Source organism: Bubalus bubalis, chromosome 3, assembly GCF_019923935.1.
Source record: "Bubalus bubalis isolate 160015118507 breed Murrah chromosome 3, NDDB_SH_1, whole genome shotgun sequence".
NCBI lineage: Eukaryota > Metazoa > Chordata > Mammalia > Artiodactyla > Bovidae > Bubalus > Bubalus bubalis.
Genome location: NC_059159.1, coordinates 86866721 through 86879542, shown reverse-complemented (window position 1 = coordinate 86879542; position 12822 = coordinate 86866721).

Sequence of the window (12822 nt, the reverse complement as noted above, 5' to 3'; positions counted from 1 at the left end):
GTTAGAACTGGACATGGAACAACAGACTGGTTCCAAATAGGAAAAGGAGTATGTCAAGGCTGTATATTGTCACCCTGCTTATTTAACTTAAATGCAGAGTACATAATGAGAAACACTGGGCTGGAAAAAGCACAAGCTGGAATCAAGATTGCCCGGAAGATTGCCGAGAGAAATATCAATAACCTCAGATATGCAGATGACACCACCCTTATGGCAGAAAGTGAAGAGGAACTAAAAGCCTCTGATGAAAGTGAAAGAGGAGAGTGAAAAAGTTGGCTTAAAACTCAACATTCAGAAAACAAAGATCATGTCATCTGGTCCCATCACTTCATGGGAAATAGATGGGGAAACAGTGGAAACAGTGTCAGACTGATTTTTTATGGCTCCAATATCACTGCAGATGGTGACTGCAACCATCAAATTAAAAGACGCTTACTCCTTGGAAGGAAAGTTATGACCAACCTAGACAGCATATTCAAAAGCAAAGACATTACTTTGCCAACAAAGGTCCGTCTAGTCAAGGCTATGGTTTTTCCTGTGGTCATGTACGGATGTGAGGGTTGGACTGTGAAGAAAGCTGAGCACCAAAGAATTGATGCTTTTGAACTGTGGTGTTGGAGAAGACTCTTGAGATTACCTTGGACTGCAAGGAGATCCAACCAGTCCATTCTAAAGGAGATCAGTCCTGGGTGTTCATTGGAAGGACTGATGCTGAAGCTGAAACTCCAATACTTTGGCCGCCTCATGTGAAGAGTTGACTCATTGGAAAAGACTCTGATGCTGGGAGGGATTGGGGACAGGAGGAGAAGGGGATGACAGAGGCTGAGATGGCTGGATGGCATCACCAACTCGATGGACATGAGTTTGAGTGAACTCTGGGAGTTGTTGATGGACAGGGAGGCCAGGCATGCTGTGATTCATGGGGTTGCAGAGTCGGACACAACTGAGCGACTGAACTGAACTGAACAGAACTAAACTGATTAAAGATAAAACCATGTCCATACCATTTGAATCTAAAACCTAGCTTTGTTAAGTTCACCTTAAGGATATAATTGCCTAGATATGAAAAGACAAACATGGGAGCCTCTTCAATGCAGCATTATTAATAGTAATGAAGAGAAATGACATGCCCAGAAGACCCCCAATCTAGTGGATGATTTCACAGGATGGCAACATGTCCTGCAGGCTTCAGCCTGCATTGTCTACGAGTAGATTTCAAAAGGATGACCAATAGCTGGGTTTTTTGTTTGTCCAACACTTGTAGTCAACTTTTTAAATGTAAATTTATTGTCTTCATTTAAAAATTAGTAGATTTCACCTCAAGCATTGCCTTAGGACTTCTCTAGAAAAATCAGCAACTCTGAGCTATCTGTATCTCCACATGATAACAATCAGCTGAAACTGGAGATAATCTCCTCTATAGTTTGACATTTTCTTATACCATTCCTGGTCCACTTGTGTATATTACCTGCCTAATACCTGTGTTTTAAGTGTTAGGTATAATGGTAATTAGGCTAATAATTCATTACATCTTGCCAGGGGCATTGAGCTATCAAAGGTTTGATACACCCACCTTTTATATAACTTCTTTCTCCTAATTATAAAAGTAAGGCATAGCCGCTATAGAAAAGTTAGAGGCATAGAAATGCATAAAAAATAAATGTCAGTAATCTGATCCTTCCTAAAGATAACTCTGGTGGAATTTGTGTATATATGACTTGAAATTATGCTTGGTATTCTGCTATTTTCCAGATTTGCATGTCCAAGGCATTGCAATGAAAGCAATATTGCATCATTTTGATAACTGTGTAATATTCCATGGTACAGATGTACCATAATTATTCTTCTAAAGTTGGGCATTTAATTAGATTCTTTGTGTTTTGTGGGGGGAGGGGTCTTTTGGGTTTTTTGGGTTTTTTGTAATATATAATGCTATAGTGAAGATCTTTTACTACAGTTTAATGACTTTCTTTTTGTAATATCTATAAGAGGGATTTCCAGAAATGGATCTTCTGGATCAAAGCATATGAGCATTTTTAAGGTCCTTGATATAGAGAGGATTGCCAAATTGCTTTCCTAAAGGTTAGCTGGATCAATTTGTATTCTCATAGTAGAGAACAGGCCCGTTTTTAAGTTTGTATGTTTTCCCCAGGATACAGATAGTTTGGGGGCCATGTCTACTGTGATTGCTTCTAAAGTCAGTTTAATTCTGTTGAATGGGGTCATTATCTATATCAGTTAACACCTAAATAACTTTTGTCAAGCAGAGTCTTGCCAGACTCCAGAATGAACCCAAGCAGAACTGAACCAAAGAGACGAATATCATTTCTAAGGTCAGGTCTGCATACTTGCCCACATGCGTAAAAGGTGGAAAATGAAAAGGTACAAGAAACAGTCACCATGACCTCCCTGACTTTCCCCATAAATGCTTTCCAGAGGGCCATCTCAAAGCCACAAGTTCGCTGAGGACTTTGCTGCCACTTGGCCGCATCAAGAGTGAGAGGAGTTACAAAGCGATCCACTTTCAAAGGCAGTTCCCTCCAGATGTGTCAGCCCCAGGTACCAAGGCTCCGTACCAGATGTGATCCCTGGGAGCTGAGGTGAGGGGAAGAGGTTGGCGTGCACAGCTGCAGGTGATGAGGTCATCAGCACAGTTTGGGGAATGGAAGAGTTCACTCGGGAAAGGAAAAAAAAATGTCACTTTTCTTTTTTCTTGTTTGAAGTCACTAAGCTTCAGGGTTCAGGAGGGAATTGTTGCTCTGACTTTATTCTCTGGGAGGCGGGTGGCTGCCTGCCAGAGGCAGCTGCACGCAGGGTCATTTGCATTGCATGTCCTCTCTGGTTTTGAAGGGGAGCTCTTCCTTCCCCTTAGACCGTCTGCTTCTTTAGAGTCAGGGCCACTGCCTCACACAGATTGTATTCGCCCTTTAATCTTTTCCCCACCCCTCCCTCTCCCTGACTTACTCCATGCAGTTTAACAAGCTTCCCAGACAGGTCCTGCGGACTCATCCCAATCACTTTGAAAGCCAGCTGGCAGACAAAGGAGGAATTATTTCCTACACTCCTGGTGGCTGGGTGCTGGAGAGAGGTACTTTGGGGGACCCACTGGGGTCCCCTTGCGTCTCTCCCTCTCTCTCACCCTTCACCCCGAGGTGCTGACACCTAGTAGCTGGGACCTCAGCTGGGTCTGACCTCCTGAAGCACAGTTAAGACTGCTGAACTTTCAGCTGGCCCTGACAAACCTAATGGGGCCCTGAGAGAGCAGTTTCCCAGAAGGAGAAGCAAATTCTCTTTTGTGTCTGGGCACATTCTTGAAGTTTCACCAAGGTGATGCCGGGGCTAAAAGGGATGGAGAGCTGGTTCTCTGATGTGGAGAAACTTGCTTGCAGTACAATGAGGCACCTCTTTTCTTTTGGAGGGTGCAGGGAAAAGAAATCAGAGAGGAGTGAGACAGAAGGTAGCCTAGGCAGGAGACAGGGACACAAGGCCTTTTTTTTCCTCTCTGCAGAAAAAAAAAGCTCATTTCTAGTGAGCCAATTGCTTATTAAGTGACAAGAATGTTTCAGGTGTCATTTTATTTTCTCTCTCTCCAGTTAGAGATGATTTCAGCCATTATTTTAGAAATGATACCAAATGAAGAATAAGTGGTCCATTTCAGTTTGATCTTTTTAAAATTCAGACTGGATAGAGGCCATGTGCCTTGAACCAATCAAAAGAACAGAGAGATGTAATAGTCACTGTTGAACACGGATGTCACGGAACAGCCGCCGTGTTATTAAGCCCCCAAATGTTCCTCCTATCCTCAGAGAATCTAGCAATCAATAAAGCAGAGGGGTGCTTGGTAGCTTCAGATGGACTTTGCTTCTTCCCAGTGGCATTTGGGAGGTCTTGATTCTTACTATTAATGTCACTATGAAGCATCTTGAAGAGGTTTTGAATTTTTAATTATTTAGTGTGAGAGTACTTCTAATTATCTAGAATCTAAATAACCATTCTCCTCAATATTTTCTCCAACAATCCACTTTGACAGTAAACAGGCAAAAAAAAAAGGAGGGAGGGGGAAGTAACATCAGACATTTAAAAAAAAAAAATGTGTTTCAAAGACAATCACAATCTCCCAAGCTTTCTGATATCCAGTTTTTATAGCGAAGATACTGAAATGCTTGAAGTAAGAAAGAAAAGAGCTAGGGCTTCCCTGGTGGCTCAGTGGTAAAGAATCTGCCTGCCAAGGTAGGAGACGTGGGTTCGATCCCCGACCCGGTAAGATCCCACATGCCTCGGGGCAACTAAGCTCAAAGGCCGTAACAACTGAGCTCATGCTCTGCAACTACTGAACTAGAGTGCCTGGAGCCTGTGCTCTGCAACAAAAGCCCCCACAGTGGGAAGCCCGCACATCACAAGGAACAGTAGGCCCTACTTGCTGTAACTAAAGAAAAGCCTGCCCAGCAGCTAAGGCCAGCACAGCCAAAATAATAAATAAGTAACTTTTAAAAAGCCTGTGTTTAAAAGGAAAGAAAAGAAGAAAAGTACCTTTATTTCCCTGACATTTATATCAGATGCTGGTTAACACTGCCACACACCTCATTTTGTTTAATCTTCAGCATAACCTGACAATATATTTTATCCCCATTTAACAGACTAACTTCTGATTCCATACATTTCAAACCCAGTTTCTCCTCCTTCATTAAGTATATATTTTCAGTGCCAAGCACCAGGGGACATGTTCATATGGAGAGTTATCTTCTCCTTGTGCCCTGCCTCTTTGTGTCACATTGCCAGTCTGAAGGCATGTACCTGGAAGCCATTCTTATACCAAGATGGACAGCAATAAAGTAACCATACAAAGAAGTGGCTTTGATCCTCATAAATCTAACTCACTAAAGCCCAAACTGAGTGAATTTCCAACTCACCTGCTTTGTATCACTCCAACTCCACAAAATGGGGGAAATACAGAAGTCGAAACCGAAACAGCAGTCAACTCATTGGACTTAAAATACCTTATTTTTGATACAAACATGTGAACACATTGCTAGGATCCCTCTCAGGGCCTCAAAAGGGGCCCAGAAGCTTAAGCTTTATTAGCTTCATGGTAAATTGGCCTCTGCCCAGGGATCCTGCCATTGTCCAAAGCTTTTGGCATTGACTTCAGAGCTTACTTCATGCTTGTCTGAATAGTTTTGCTGGTAGCTTTATGGGTTGATTGGACTTTGGGAAACAACCAAAGTCTTTTGGACTCAAATGTCATGGGGTTCAGGTAATTGGTCAGGCTGTGGAGTCCCCCTTTAAAGGCAAAGGGTTTTCTTCTGTTGCTCATTAACTATATCTGAGAATAGTTCTCTGAAACAGGGATTGGCCCTGCAAACCAAAAAATACAGCCCAGGATCATTCCAAGATCATTCAACAGAGTACTCGCGTCTCTCAAGACCCAGAGTTGGCCTGTAACTTGGCCAGTTGTCCTGTTCCTTCAAGTGCACAGAAAGCAGAACCCAGGGCTGGGGTGCCCCTTGGCCGCACACGCCAGACATGGGGGACTTGGTTATCCTTACAGCTAACAGCTCTCAGGAGCTGTCTTTGGGGAAGGGTTTTGTTGTGCCCAAACTTCATCCCATGGCTTTAATCCCACTGCATTTGTCATCTTCAGCCTCACTGAATACAGAGAAAGAGAGGCTTCAACCAGCTTGCCAGAGAGGTAAATAGGTTTAAACTTCACCACAGATGGCCTCATCTCTCAGTGCCAGATTTTCATCAACAACTGGTGTAGCTAGTGACAGGGCAAAGAACCATGGCTAAGCCTGGCTCTTGTCCACCTTGCTGATAACAGACACCACGTGGGTGGGGGGTGGTGGACAGAAAGGGAAAAATGGAAGTGAGGGATTGTGGGGTGAAAGGGAGGCATCGTGTTAGAAGCCAGAAAAAAAACACTGCAACAGGAAAAGAATGAAAACCTAATATTCTGTCTGATTTATTTATTTACTAATTGCCTGCCACATTCCATAAAAGACTGATTCCCCCCATCCCCGCCCCTTTTCTTCTGAGTTAGAGCCAGACCAAGCTGAAAACTGCCCCTTTCGTTCCCTTCTTTGGGTTTGTTTATAGGGAGGGGAAAGGTAACAGTTAAAAATGACTTGTCATTTTAAAACGTCATTCTTCCTCTCTCCCTGTCATCAGCCTCTACTTTCCCACTATTCTCAACTTCTTTTCCTCAAAAACAGGGCAATTACAGCAAGTATGCTTTTGCCAGTGCTGTTCGGCCATACTTCAGCAGTTAACTAGAATGAGGAGAAAAAGAGAGAAGCATACAAAAAAATTCAAGGGAAGGAAAGGAAAAACATGAACTGACCTGTAATCTTTGGGAAGTTGCCAGAATCCTTGGCTAAGAAACCAATTCCATTCCACGGTGCGTGTGCATGGGTGTGTGTGTGTGTGTGTGCACTGCACATCTCTAAGCCTGAGTGAGCACAGAACATTCAACTCGCCATGAATTGCTGCGATATATGAAGCATAAGAAGTGCTACTCGAGGCAGTCATGGTCCACGCAATTATCAAAGAACTGCTCTCCTGATCAGGTTTTGTGCTCAACACACCAGAAAAAGAAAGGGAGCGCCGATGGCTGCTTGCTTGGCATTTCTTTGTAGTCCGGCCCTTTTCTTCCCCTGAGGTGGTTGTTGTTGTTAACCGGGGTTGTGTGAAACCCCTTCTGTGCAGGAACGAGTTTCCGCTTTGAAGCCGGAGAGTCTTTGTTCTTCACCTAAGTTGGTGCCATTTTCGACAGGAGCATTTGTATTGAAGTCTGGTCAATGCCTGCCACCCAGAATTCAGTGAGGCTATTTGCCAGGTGGGAAAACATTGTGATAGTCGGACCAGACGGGACAGGGTGGGTTGGGGGCAGAGGAAGGACGGGGAGGCATTGCCTGTGTATAAAAATGCAGAATAGGACACTGTAAAAGTTGGCTTGGATTTGGGGGGAGTCAGAGTTCACAGTCCTCCTCCGGGATTTGAATGCTCCAAAAATGACTGGGGACAGAGAAGAAGAGGGGAGAAAGGCAAGTGGGATGTATTGCTGGATTATAGAAAAAGAAGTGGGAGGGAAGGGTAGAAATGTATGTAATATATATAGAATCCCTTAGTAACTGGCATTGAGACCAGGAATGGGTTTAGAAGGTACCAGCATGGAAAGCAGTAATTTTCAGGGTTTCCCCAGAATGCTTCTTCCAATTTCACTTTTTGAAATTTATACTCAAAAATTTTAATTTGGAAAACAACTCAATTGCGTTTTGAATCTCTAATGCACCAACATGAAGTGGATTTCCATTTACCCAGAGTTAGGTTTCAAGATTGGCAAATATTGCTTTTTAGCCAAATTGGCTTGAATATCCTTAAATCTCACATTAATTACATATATCCCTGAATAGTAATGCTTATTCACACTAAAGCTGAGGAAGCAAACAAAAAGAGTGGGTTAGCTTGTCTGTTATCCTTTCCCAGCACCATCCAGTCCAGCTGTGATGCGGGTGAGAGTAGAGAGACCTCTCTGGGTCTTGGCAAGAGGATTTACTCCTACTCCTTTCAGCGTGGAGCCCCCATTACCTAATACAGGACATGATTCTTTTGTTGTTGTGACAAGCTAGATGATGTAATTCCTTTTTATGGCAGGGAGTTGTCCCTAAAGTTGCGTGTAAATTTGCTCCTAATTCAGCTCCACTGTATATCAAAGCATTCGCTGTTGGCTCAGTCAGTGCTACTGTGGATTAGCAGGTGAACTCAGGCAAGTCACTTAAGGTCTCTTCAAGTCTATGTATCCATGGTCTAGATGGCTTCAGGATTCCCTTCAGTGAGAACTGTTCATGCTGCTATTAACACAATCAAAACCTCATCTTTAGGCGGACAGCATCACACTGGGCATTAATTGTGCTGCATTGTAGTCCCATGACAGGGTCAATCAGGTAGGGAGAGGTGGTCAGCATATGAAATGGTGAAATTTGTTCTGTCCTGGAGCCAGAAGCTGTCCCTCACACTCTGAATGAACACCTACAATCCTGGACTTGGGGTCCAGGGTAAAATGGGAAAACACATTATTACTAACTAGAAAAAAATGCATCTCAACCCAGACTCTAGTGCCGGGGCACTTCATCATTCCTGATTTTTGAGATGACTTGTAGTATATACACATTGCATGCTCAGTCACTCAGTTGTGTCCAGCTTGTTGTGACCCCGTGGACCATAGGCCAACAGGCTTCTCTGTCCAAGGGATTTCCAGGCAAGAATACTGGAGTGGGTTGCCATTTTCCTCCTCCAGGGGATCTTCCCAACCCAGGGATCAAACCTACCTCTCCTGAGTCTCCTGAATTGGCAAGCAGATTTTTTTTTTAACCACTGAGCCACTTGGAAAGCCCCACAGTGCGTACACATTAGCAGATACCTAATGTGTGAAAAGGAACCCTTTCAAATCAACATCATTTGACTATTTATTCAACATTTATTTATGGACAGACACTCTCCTTCTAGAACAACAACAAAAAAAGTGTGTTCAGGAACAGATTCACATGACTAATTCTTTGGCTGAAATAAACTCAACATACAAAAGAAAACTCAACAAAAGTTTATTAAGAAGTGGATTCAGAGTTTGAAGTTAAAGGACTTAAAAATATTTTAAGTATAGATGTAGTGAAGACTTAAAAGCCAAAAATTATTGCTTATATCCTTTGAACTAGAAGTGAAGACGCCCCAGAGGCATCTTACAGGGTAAACCATCAAATTGCATTGGCTGGAAAAGCATATACAGTAGCTGAGACAATAAAGCCTTGTAAAGTTGAATTGCTAAATACCTGCTATATGAAAAGTCAGTAAAAAGAATTCAAGCACTGTCACATTCCAATACTACAGTAACTCCTTGAGTTAAAGGTTTAGCTGGAAACATGAAGACTGAGTTGCCCTCTTTTCTGTAGAATTGTACTTTTGCCTCACAAATGGAAGAATCTACAAACAACGATTTTGCTTGTATTGATATTTGTCCAATATCAGCACCAACGAATCATTAAAGAAGATTATCCATTATTTGAATGCCTGATAACAAGCATGAGTAGTGCTGAAATAATGTTCCATACATTTTCTAAAAAAACTTTTGATTAATTTTGGAAAAACCACATTGACCTTGTGTTGATGTTACAAAATAATGGGGGATAAAACTGTTCACATAGGGCTCCCCTGGTGGCTCTGCAGTAAAGAATCGTCCAGCCAATGCAGGAGATGTAAGTTAGATCCCTGGGTTGGGATGATCCCCTGGAGAAGGAAATGGCATGGCAACCCGCTCCTGTATTCTTGCCTAGAAATCTCATGGACAGGGGAGCCTGGCAGGCTACAGTCCATGGGGTGGCGAAAGAGTCGAACATGACTTTGTGACAAGACGACAATGACAAAATATAGGTTACATCTCATTATGCAGAAAAGACCTTTGAAATACTTAGAACAATATGATCATAAGATATGAAAGCAAATAAACCCCCCCAATTATAAACAATTGAAAAAATCTGCTTGCATCTTGGCACAAATCACAGTGATGGTACCAAACTGTGCCAGGAGTTACTGTATTCTTTACACACCAGAAGTAAAAACAAATGCTTGTTGCACTTAAGGTGATGCTTGATGAAGCAATAAGAAGATTACTTTTTATTAAACTTGACCCTTCCGCCCACATTTAAAAACTCTGACAAAATGGGATGTAGACTCAAAGCACTTCTGCACATTGAGATATGATTTACTTCTATGAACATATTGAAGAAAAGCACTTACATGCTTCAGTTGCAAGCTGAGTTACTTTTTCCATGGAAAGCCAGTTTTACTTGAAAGAACGACATATAAAAGCTGAGACTATTTCGAGCTGGATATTTGGCTGAGGTTTTCTAGAAAATGACCTAAGTAAACCTATAGCTTTAAAGAAAACAGCTGATACTATTCGCTGCCAGTGATGAAAGCGGAACTTTCAAACAAAACTGCAAATTTTGGTAAACTTGTCACCATGAGCTTTATGGTTTCCTGATACTTGTGTTCTCTTCTGATGACATCAACAGTGATGTTTATGAATTTTGTAATGTCTTATGTTTGTGATATTTTATCATGTTATTACATATTTTGTTTATATTATGATTTGATGTTTTACAAGGAAACACATCTGTGGTTCACTCAGTGAACCAATATTTTCCAAATAACTAATACCTGATGTTACAAAATCCTGCCTGGTTAAAAGATCCATTCAAAATACAACGTGGGCCAATACATTTTTGTGTGACAGAATAAAAAAAATGTTATGGATTAGTTTCAGATTCTACATTTCAATTAACTTTTAGGAAACTACCACTTATCAAGTTTTGATGGAGCATCAAAGAATTTCCACAATCTTCTGAAAAAGCTATTGAAACACTTCCCCCTTTTCCACCTGCACAACTGCGTGAGGCTGGATTTTCTTCATGTTCTTCAACCAAAATAGCATATAGTACTCTTTTTGGTAAATTTTTGTGAAAGAAAAAGAGTGGTAAGATATAGTTACTTTGAAAATATTTATGCTAGCATGTAATTTCTTTAAGAGAGTCATTTAATTCATCTTTTACAAATTTGTTTTAATTTCTAATAATATATATATATAGTCCTCATAAAAGTTTGGGGAGACAGTCAATATTATTCAGGAGAATAAAGAAGCCCTAAAGCGCAGAAGAACTGATGCTCTTGTACTGTGGTGTTGGAGAAGATTCTTGAGAGTCCCTTGGACTGCAAAGAGATCCAATCAGTCCATCCTAAGGGAAATCAGTCCTGGGTGTTCATTGGAAGGACTGATGTTGAAGCTGAAACTCCAGTATTTTGGCCACCTGATGCAAAGAGCTGACTCATTTGAAAAGACCCTGATGTTGAGAAAGATTGAAGGCAGGAGGAGAAGGGGACGTTAGAGGATGAGGTGGTTAGATGGCATCACAGACTCATTGGACATGAGTTTGGGTAAACTCCGGGAGTTGGTGATGGACAGGGAGGCCTGGCGTGCTGCGGTTCATGGGGTTGCAAAGAGTCGGACACGACTGAGCAACTGAACTGAACTGAACTGAAGTAAACAATCACTATAGGAATGAATGCTTCAGTGATTCACTTTAGTGTCTGAAATTTTCCTGAATTCTGTAATGCTGTTCTTGGCCTCACTGACCAAGAAAAACTCCTGCCATCACAATGTCCAGGTTGTGAAGAAAAACATAAAGGAAAGATCACACATTCTTTCACATGCCTTCCAAGATCCTCCATGACATCCCCTCCAACCTCACCTCCACCACTCCCTGCCTGAGACTTTATATTTCAGCAGCATCAAACTACTAGTCACATGCTTGATTATTGCCCCCAGAGCCCAAAATCTACACACACACACACAGACGTCACAGTTCTAACCCTGAACTTTGAAGGTTCAGATCAGGCTTGGACACGAGGCATGTCTCTATTCTCTGTGCTACCATAATACTCTATGCTTCGTTTTCTCATTGCACATGCAACACTTTGCCTATAATTGCCTCTTTGTGTGTATGTCTTCCTTTCCCGACTATCAGTTCACACATTCTTATATCCTCAGTACCATACATAGACTCTGACACCTAATAGGTACTTAATAAGAATGAATTACACTGAAATGGTTCCTTCTCATGATAAAGCTTAGGTATAAGTCATCCAAGCCCCATTCAATTTCACTTCCTTTTATTGAACAGTTACATGTAACAACGACTATGGTGAGCATTCGGGATTATAAATATTTAAATCAGTGACCTTACAGTCCAATGGAAGAGAGAGAGACTTGAAATGACAGACTAAAATAAGCAAGCTATATACAAGTGTTTCTACAGAGCTCAGGAGAAGCATAGTCCTTCAACGGATACCTAGAACACCTTCCATGTGGCAAGACACTTGTGCAAGACCCTCATGGAAGCATGTGCCCTTAGTGAATGTAAAGTCTTATGAAGGAGACAGGCATTAAACAAACGTCACACAAATGAGATGCGTAATTACAAACAGTGAGCAAGACTGGGAAAGAAAGATCATAAAAAGATACTATCATCAGGGATCAGTTTTGACTGGGGAGGGAAAACAGATCAGATTAGGTGTTTCTGAGAAAGTGCCCTGAATGTGCAGGTGGGTGGGTGCGCGATGGAGTAAACCATCATCGGAGGAGCAGAGGGAGTACTGAGGAGAGCGGTGAGAAGGGTGGGTCATTGGTTAGGGCAGAAGGCTTGCCATGAACGTCAGCACTTGCCAGGTTTGCTGGGCTGGAGAGCTGGAGGAGGAAGGGAGGGATGAATATGGTGCAGCACCCAGGCCTGAAGAAGCCTAGGGCCAAGTTTGGATACTTCTGTGTTCCTCTTGTGATAGGCTGAACCACGATTCTGGGTGGTCTGCATTCATCTCACATAAGCCCTCACAAGATAAATAGAGCCTGTTTCCTCAAGTATCTACTGCTAAGAGAAAAGTTTTCTTATGTATTTTTCCATTGGCACTTCCCCATAGGGCACCTAAAAACTTGATTTATCATAAATGTTTCACCCAGAATACGTGTACAGTAATACGAATGTAGCATATTTAAATGCACTCCTCAAACAAATTTGCTGGCAGTGACCACAAACCATAAATAAAGGAAAAAATAGCGCAGCTGTGGTTGTTTCCAGAACAACTAGATAGACCCCTACTCGGGCTACTGCCCAGAAGCTGACAAATAGCTCAAGAGAGTCGTGGCGATATTATGGGAACATCCATCCTGGGGCTGGGACCAACTCTTACTTAAGGGTTGGCCCCTCCAATGGGAGG